General features: G+C 43.6%; 1 protein-coding gene across 2 annotated transcripts in view; it reads right to left on the bottom strand.

Annotated features, from left to right (window-relative positions):
- The window catches only part of DDAH1 (dimethylarginine dimethylaminohydrolase 1), a 259984-nt gene that overhangs the window by 248538 nt on the left and 1541 nt on the right, over nt 1-9905 (bottom strand). The gene's annotated exons all lie outside the window — the stretch shown is intronic.

The raw sequence follows: 9905 nt of genomic DNA, 5'->3' as shown, positions 1-9905 counted from the left end.
GGAGGTTGCAGTGAGCTGAGATCGCCCCACTGTACTCCAGCCTGGGTGACAGAGCAAGACTCCGTCTCAAAAAAAAAGAAAAAAAAAAGGGAGTTTCTCTGCACAAGCTCTCTTTTTGCTTGGTGCCATCCACATAAGATGTGACTTGCTCCTTTTTGCCTTCCACTGTGATTGTGAGGCCTCTCTAACCATGTGCGACTATAAGTCCAATAAACTTCTTTCTTTTGTAAATTGCCCAGTCTCAGGTATGTCTTTATCAGCAGTGTGAAAACAGACTAATTATGAAATGAAAGAGTCATTTCATAATTACAGATGAGTCAATTTATTCAGAGGATATAGCAATTCTAAATGTTTATCCATCTAACAGCATAAGTTCAAAATACATTGAGCAAAACCTAAGAGAACTAAAAATAAAAATAGACATATTAATAATTGTGGTTGGAGATTTCAATATTCCCCTCTCAATTCCAAAGAGTAGGTAGACAAAAAAAATCAACAATATCAAACAATTTTGCCTAACTGACATGTATGGATCACTCCACCCACAAAAGCGGACTAGACATTCTTTTCAAGATAGATTATATTCTGGGCCATAAAACCAGTCTCAAGAAGTATAAAATAATTCAAGTCATACACAGTTTATTTTCTGACCACAATAAAATGAAGCTAGAAATAAATAACGGAATCATACCTGGAAAAGATCCAAGTATCCTAAATAACACACTTCTAAATAACCTGAGTCAAAAAAATAAAAAATAAAAAAGGAAATTAGAAAGTCTTTTGAACAGACTGAAAATAAAAACATAACATGCCAAAATTTGTGGGATGCAGCTGAAGCAGGAGTAGAAGGAAATTTATAGCATTAAGTGCTTATAATAGAGAGAAAATGTTTTCAACCAGTAACCTCAGCTTCCATATTAAGAAACTAGACAAATAAGAGAAAATTAAACCCAAAGCGAACAAAGGAAAGGAAATAAAGACAGATGGCACATCATGAACAACAGTGGAATCAAATAAAACAATATCCCAAAATGCCACTAAATGTAATGGAATCCTGGAGCACCGTCATTTTACCCAATATGCTCTCCCTTCTTATCCACTGTGCCCACTGCCTAGGAAAGGGCTTCAAATAATCAGATGCACCTTTAACACTATACAACAGAAACCTCACACCATTTCAAGTAAGACCAAGAATGTAACTCACATATCCACTAGCTATCGTTAGAACACCGGAAGACACAGGTTTACCCAAAGGGCTATGCACATTAGGAAGCCTAGATTGCTTACCAAAAGGAAGTGCAAAGACATTTAAAATAAAAATATGCAGCTCCTTATGAACACAAGTTCATAAAGGATCCTCATTAAAGAATCCTCAAGTCTTTGCTGATACTATGTCCAAAGCATAATAAATTATATCCAAGCAGAGAAAAACACAGCTCGCCCTTCCAAGCCTTATGGAGGAAGCACTGGAAGTCTCAAGAGCACTCACCATCCAGTGTGACAAGAAGACTTCACCCCAGTGTGGGGCAGTGCTCAGGCAGGGCTCCTAAAGCTGCTCATGTATACTGTACCTTTATGAAGTCACTTATTGCATGGTATTTATATACACACTAATTATGCAAGCTCTCACTCCTCTAGACTGTGTCGTCCTCAAAGTCAGGGACCACATCTGTCATCTTTGTATCCCCAAACCCTAGTATGGTACAATCGTTTCACAAACGTGCTTTAAAAGGCACGTGTGAACTCCCTAAGAATCTACAGGGCTGTAAATAACACCTGATGTGATTGCCTGAAGACTGAACAGTAAACAAAACAAGACTTCGGATCCACATTGAAACCAAAGAACAGAGACTTATGTCTCCTGAGTTCAATTAGATTTTTAAAACATTATTTTTAAAGTTGATTTGTTTTGTTTCCAGTCTACAGTGAGAGTCTGAGTGGGTCCAGGTTTTATCTGAAGCAGTCTGCCCATCCTTTTCCCACGATGTTCTGGAAGAAAGCAGACTGCTGATGACTCACAACTCAGCACACTTGTTAGTTCCTATGTACTGACACCAAAGTGTGTTCCAAAAGAGAAGCCTTTACAAAGGATCAAAACCTAGGCCCTAGGATATGGTTCATGTTCCAAGCTTTCCAACATGGTGCTAAATTAATTGCATTTGGTTCTAGGTGGGTTAATAACTAATAGCTGCAGAGGTGATTTCAGGCAGAAATTGTCTAAATTCTCACTTTCCATCATTTCAGAAATTTTCCCTGAGTTTGTTTCCAACCCCATCTTCGTCCTCTACCTCCTTCTCTGGCCCCAGCTTTAAGGGTTGCAGCTCTTGGAAAAAGCATTTGCAGGATGGCCCAGCTATGCACGCTGGCCCTTTCTAGTTGCTTTTCCTGAACTGGGACTCAAGGACTTCTCCTCTATTCAAAATAGCAGAGCAATGAAAGTGCAGAAAGCCCAGAGGAAAGAAAGGTGGAGGGAGTCTGGATTAGTGGTGGTGACAAGAAATGAATCCATGAGAATGTCCTAATTCATGACTGTTCTTCAGCTTCTCTTGAGTTCCACAACCTAGTCTTGCTAAGTCAGTTCTTCCTTATCACTCGCTGAAACCCATGCTCACAGTGATTGCTGACTTTCTCTATTCACCACAGAATGTGACCCTACCCTCCCAAAGGCTCTCCAGGAGCTTCATATTTAAACCAAGCTGACGCTGGTCACAAACATTTGTAGGGCACATCTCAGTTTCTGGAGAGCTGAAACAAGACTTCATTCCGTCCTCCCAATAATTCTGTGAGACATTATTATTTCTGTTTTACCACCGATGAGACTCAGACCCCGTGAGATTAGGTGGCTAACCTGAGTCGCACCATAGCAAGTGTACCCTCTGACCCCTGCATTCTTTCTTCCTACCATGTGGCCTCAATGCCTCTAGAGTTCAGCTTGTCTTCTCCTAATGCCTGATACTTTCTATTTTTGTTTCTGAGCCTTCTCTCCCTTGCTTATTCCATACCTCTGATCCTTAACTTCCTCCCTCCAACACACACACTGTCACACACACACACACACACCTCAGTGCACTTGTCTAACACCTTCTTCATATAGTCATCTAACTTCCTTCTCAGAGCAGTCTTCCAGGTTACAGCATAGTACTCTAGTGCAGCCTCAGACTGCCCATGGAAACTCCCATCCATTTTTCAAATACAAAATAAGAAAATCATACTTCCTTAGTTATTTTTAATTATACTGCACCATATCCTCTGGAATCTGTCATCTGTCCCTGGAAAACAGAGATTCCATATGTCTAAATCATTCTACACAGTGCCTAGCAAAGAAGCAAAGATAAGTGCAGGTTATCACCATGCCTGTCTCTGATCATAATGATGGTGACAGGCATGTTCACATGATGGCAACGATCCCATTCACTTTAATCTGCACCTCTTTTTAAAAGCTAAAGAGTCACCAGTGGCTCAAAGACTTTAAATCAGCGCATCTGAAAGTGTTAAGGAAAGTGTAAAGGGTTGGCTCTATAAAGGCGAAGTGGTGGTAACAATAAAAAAAAAAGAGAGACAAAAATGGCAAACACTCATAAAGGGAGTGAAAACTCAAGGAATCAGGACTGCATAGCAGAAATGTTGAAAGGGGACAGAACTTGGAGTCAGACAGGCCTGGGTTAGAATCCTTGTTTGGTCACATTCTAACTGTCTGATCCTGGACAAGTTACTTAACTTCTCTGAGCCTTCATTCCCTAGGCTTAGAAAGAAGTCAAAAAGCTCATCTCAGAGGGCTCTCCTGAACGTGAACCTGTAAGGCATTTGGTCCATGGCAGGTGCCCTATAAATGTCACTTCCCTTCTCTTTCCCCTTCTAAAAGAAGGATCCATAATGATAAGAATTTTCAATAGCACCCAAAGGGTTGGTCCCATCTGTAATCAATGCATTTTAAGAGGCTCGCCTGAAAGTTCTCACTTTTAGATGTTTTCTAATCTCTCAGGAATGTGCACATTCCTTGCAGTCCCCAGCTTCAAAAGGAACGTGTATGTCAGGGAATAATTGTGTCCAATCCCTCTCAGCCATAAAAATACACACACTAACAAGACTTCACATCTTTAAAGGGTGAGACTCAGAGTTGGACATCCCTTGTCTGTACTCCCAAAGCTGCACTCCTTCTAGAGCTGTAATCCACAGTATTGTATTATCTGTTTAAGCATCTACATCTCCCCTGGGCAGCTAGAGCCATGAAGCAAAGTCCATATATTATTCCTCTTTGCATTGCTGCCTAGCATGAAGCAAGCCATACATGTCATGTTTATTAGAATGAACTGAATCATCTATCTTCTGGGTCTGCAACGCTTTAGCATATAGTCTACACTTTCTAATTCTCCCAGACATTTTCCAGAACCTTGGAAATTTTAAGCATACAATACATATTGCCTTTGTCCTTTTAGAATGAACTGTTTACAAGCTTTTTTTTTTTTCTTTTGAAAGCTAAAACCTAACTACAAAAGAAGGGGTAAATTATTTCAGAGAAGCACCTGGCACTATGTTTTTTCTTTATTGCCATAACCTTGGGCACCCCCCACCCCACCCAACATTCAACACTCAGGAACACCTTGCTTAAGGCACACGCTGGGTGTGCTTGGCAGGGGCCTGGGCTCCGTGCTTAGTAACTCTGTTGTGAGGACAACCACAGGCTGTGGGAGGTGGCAGCTCTGCCTGCCTCAGGTAACAAAATTGATGGTGATGACTAAGTTACAGTAGACGGATCTCTCAATCTCTGAGAAGTTCCACCTCTGTTCTGACACATCTCTTTCTTTTTTCCTCCCAGAGGAAATAGAAGCAAGCTCAGGCAAGGGCCCTAAGGAGAGAACCCTTTTTCATTGTTTAACTTGTTTATTACCAGACTCTCATTAAGAAACTGTGGGCCACAATTACTGAAAACATGAGCTAAAGAGACATTTAGAACAATATTTAAGTGACAGATTCACAGTCAGTTGTTAAGGGGAAGTCAAGAAGTTGCAGGCAAGTTCCTGAACTTTAAGGCAGATTTCATAAAGGACAAATACCATGCTCTCCCTGAAAGGAATGGTCTTTGAAACAGGTATTCTGCTCTACCTTAACAACCCTGCCCCCTTGTACCAATTACTGACATCTAGCAAAGCTTCAATTTTCTCATCTTTTTAATGGAAATAAAATACCCTACAGAGTTGTTTATAAAGATCAGATGAGATTGTGTATACTAACTATTTAGCCAATGGTAGGCAAAGCCCAGGCCCCACAGATGCTTCCAACTATCCCTATGTCTCCCCAGTGTTAAGGCCAAGTGTCAGCTGGCACTAACGCTCAGGCATGGCATTTTTTATCTCTCTGATTCCTGGGGCACTTGAGTGCATCACTCCTGAGATGGTGCAATCCTATCATCTTATAGATGAGGAAACCAAAGCAAAACCTCACATGGCTCATCACTGTCTGTAGGCAAAGTCCCAGTGCCATGAGGGGTAAGACCATTTGAGTGGTTTTTTAGATAGTCACTGGTGTCTCAGTGCAGCCAGAATACCTGGCTGGATGGATCCTTTTAATCACATCATCTGTATACCATATACCAAAGAATTTTATTGATTTAATAACTAGAGTTCTAAAGAATAGAAAGTATTCTCTAGATAATAAGACTAGCTCATTCTATGTTAATTGTAGTGAAAGTGAAGATAATGGTGGTGCTTGGCAGTAGGAATAATTGTAATTTATTAAGCACTTATATGTGCCAGGCATCAGGCTGAGCAGTAAATATGTCTTATGTCTTATTTCACATAAGTCCAACTGCTTGAATACTCCCTTGCACTCAGTCCCCAAGACTTGCAAAAATTTGTCACAAATAAATCACTTCAATCTCTCTGTAGAATCTGTGCAAATCCTTTCTAAATTCTGGATGTGCTATGTGTGATGTTAGTGGTCGGTTAAGAGACAGGTACCTCCAGAAATAAAACATGAAAGGCAGAGGTTAATTGCTGAATCTCTCAATCTGGAGCCAACCCATTTGATAATGACTTATAATTATTATATTTCATATTGCTCAATCATCTCTAGAAGACAGATTGCAGGGTGTGGTGGGAGAGGTGCCTTCCAGTCCTTTCCAATAAAATGTTTCTGTGTTATCACAAAACAAGAAGTGCTGTAAGGTAAGGGAGTTAGGAATGCTGGCTTCCTGTGGATAGATGCCAGGTGAAGGAAATAAACAGATAGAGTTCCCATGGGATACAGATGCTCTAAAAAAGTGTTTCCTATGCTACTGCCAAGGCGATGCCAGCTGCTTACAACATCAATTCAGGGGCAGGAAGGAGGGAGACAGAGTAGTGGCTGGAGAGTGGATGAAGCAGAAAATTTGTAAAAAGCCACCAATTCCAATTTTGTTGATAGGATATAAATGCCTACAACCAAGAGTTAAGTAGCAGCCCTGATTCTTAAACAAAAAAAGTCTAGTCAACTTGACAATTAAATGGAGCCCAGGGTGCTTTTCCCTACAATTTCACAGGTGTCTGGGAGTTACAGAATGGTGGAACAGGACAGGTTCTTAGAGATATTCAGTCCGGAGATCACAACTGGCACCCACCGACATTGTCCTCTTGAGTTTTCCAAGGATTAGCCTAGATGACATTTTAACATTGTAATTAAATGCCAACATTTTAAAATTTTGAAGACTTCACATAAAAATCCAGACCTCTAGTATCTCTTTTTAAAATGAGAAAATAGGCCAGGTGCAGTGGCTCATGCTTGCACGCAATCCCAGCACTTTGAGAGGCCAAGGTGGACAGATCACGAGGTCAGGAGTTTGAGACCAGCCTGGCCAACATGGTGAAATCCTGTCTCCACTAAAAATACAAAAATTAGCCGGGAGTGGTGGTGTATGCCTGTAATCCTAGCTACTAGTGGTGCTGAGGCAGGAGGCTCACTTGGACCTGGGAGGAGGAGGTTGCAGTGAGCCGAGATCGTGCCACCACACTCCAACCTGGGCAACAGAATGAGACTCCTTCTCAAAATAAATAAATAAATAAATAATAAAATAAAACGAGAAAATAGGCAAACAGTGAAGCTACATTTTCAGCTAGTAACCATTCAGCCCCTCATAGATGGTCCCAGTGTCCCCATGGTTCCCAAGGCCGAGGCCAAATATCAGCCAGCACTAATCCTGAGGCATGGCATGGTGTTACCTGGCTGACATCTAGCAAAGCTAGATGTCAAGTGCAGGCAGGCACTTGAGTGTGTGTCCTCTAAGCTGGGAGAATCCAGTTATCTTTATCTTTTTTTTTTTTTTGAGACGGAGTCTCACTCTGTCGCCCAGGCTGGAGTGCAATGGCGTGATCTCGGCTCACTGCAAGCTCCGCCTCTTGGGTTCACGCCATTCTCCTGCCTCAGCCTCCCAAGTAACTGGGACTACAGGTGCCCGCCACCACACCTGGCTAAGTTTTTTTTGTATTTTTAGTAGAGATGGGGTTTCACCGTGTTAGCCAGGATGGTCTCGATCTCCTGACCTCGTGATCCGCCCACCTCGGCCTCCCAAAGTGCTAGGATTACAGGCGTGAGCCGCTGCGCCTGGCCCTGTTATCTTGTAGACAAGGAAACGTAGGCAAAAAGCACACATGGCTCACTCTGCAAAGTTCCAATGCCATGACAGCAAGGCCATTCGCAGATGGTCCCAACTGACATCTCTTGCCAGTTTTCAGAAGGAATCCTATGCTATGGTCCAGCGCATCAGATTGGTTGTTATGCCCAGTCAAGGCCCTGTTCCCTTCCTCTCAAATGTCCTGCCCTGCTATCCAACTCCTGTTCATCCTTTCAGCCCCAGATTAGTTGTTCCCCCTAACTCCTCTCAGGCAGTGAAGTATCCACACAGCATTTATGTACCCACTTCTGCAATATGCCTTAGAGTCCTCCATGGGATGTGCAATATTAAAATCCTTTTTTCCATGTCACCAGTACCTAGCACTGTGCCATGACACATCACAGGCTCTGAATAAATCTGGGATTCAGAGAAGGTAAACAAACTGACCTCAAATATACGGGTAATTAGGCCAGGCGCTATGGCTCATGCCTGTAATCCCAGCACTTTGGGAGGCCGAGGCGGGTGGATCACTTGAGGCCAGAAATTCGAGACTAGCCTGGCCAACATGGTGAAACCCCATCTCTATTATACACACACACACACACACACACACACACACACACACAGACACGCACATATACACACACATATATATGAGTAATTATAACATAGGTGGGGAGAAAACAGGTTAAAAACAGATGGGGAGCCTGGTGCAGTGGCTCACACCTGCAATCCCAGCACTTGGGGAGGCCGAGATGGATGGAACATTTGAGCCCAGGAGTTTAAAACCAGCCTGAGCAACATGGGGAGACCCCATCTCTACAAAAATTAGCTGGGTGTGGTGGCGTGTGCCTGTAGTCCCAGCTACTCAGGAGGCTGAGGTGGGTGGATGGTCAAGAGCCCAGGGGGTCAATGCTATGGTGAGCCTAGATCATGCCACTGCACTCTAGACTGGGTGACAGAACTAGACCATGTTTCAAAAAATAACCCAACAACAAAAACAGACTGGGTCCACAATGAACACCCAGACTGACAAACCATCAAGTAAGTGATGCTGAAATCTTTATCTCAGTGACAAATTCAATTCCCCCCAGGCCAAGCCTTATTCCAGAAGTAGGGATTGCCTGAACAATGTGGCTTATGAGGTGTCAAAAGAACCCCAGAGGTCCTAAATATCTTCCCCACCAGGCTGCCAAGGTGCTTAAAGATCACTCCATAAATGTATATGCATGAAGACCTTTTCTGTTAAAATACAACACTCCTTTTCTTCCTTCTTCCTAAGAGCCAGTACATTAGGCAATTCTCAGGAGTTAGCACAGCTTCAGTTAATTTATCAACTATTTTTTAATATCTGACGCATTTCACCTAGACTATCTGGATAAGCTGTGATAGAGTTAAATAAAGGTAAATTTCCAGGAGAGGGGGTATGGGCCTGAATGTCTGAGGTAAGAGACGGAGAGCAGGCAGTATAGCACAGTGGTTAAGTATGAGACCTTATGATCTGGGTCCAAATCCGGTTTCGCTGCGGGCTAGGTGAGTCACCTTTGGCTAGTCACTTACCTTCCATGCCTCCATTTCTTCATTTAGATAGAAAATGGTGTCACCAAGAGGACCTGCTTCAGTGGGGCATCTGAGAATTAAATGCATCAATATATAGAAGGCATTTTAAAGTGGTGCCCAAACTATGTGAACCCTATATAATGTGTTAATTTCTGTCATTATCAGAGGGGATGACATGAAATTTGGCCCTGAAAGGAGCTGCTCTGCCTTTACTATTTGCTGCCTCCTTTCCCAATTTACTGAGAAGCAGGCAAGGTCCCGAGAGGATGGGCAGCATCCCCAAGGCCACAGCCTACTGATGGCAGAGCCAGGACTTCCTATCCAGGGCTCCCCAGAAGCGGAACTTCTCGAGGTGGAAGAGGGGAAGGGGTCTTGGGAGGCCAGGAGAAACCGAAGAGCCAGCTCTACCATGTGTCCCTTCTGGGGGTAATGGCATCCAGGCCCTTCGGGGCTTTTCCTCAGAGTCGGTTGGTTCCACATCCCGCTCTCGGGTGCGCTTGGTGTCCACGCAAACGCCATCCTCCGAACCCCCCCCTCCACACACACACACACACACACACAGCCCCACACCCTCGCGCCGGGCGCACCCTCTATGTCTGGCACAGCACGGCAACTCGCTGCCCCGCTGGGAGGACGAGTCAACAGTGGGGTGGACGGGAAAAGTGACACAATTGGGCTTCGGCGCCCTCCGCGCCAGCCTCCCACGCAGCGCAGGGCGGACTTCGGTCCTCAGAGGGGTGGATTGGGATCGAAATGCGCG

This window comes from Colobus angolensis, unplaced genomic scaffold, assembly GCF_000951035.1.
Source record: "Colobus angolensis palliatus isolate OR3802 unplaced genomic scaffold, Cang.pa_1.0 Scaffold41, whole genome shotgun sequence".
Lineage (NCBI taxonomy): Eukaryota > Metazoa > Chordata > Mammalia > Primates > Cercopithecidae > Colobus > Colobus angolensis.
This window is presented reverse-complemented; position numbering and strand designations above follow the sequence as displayed.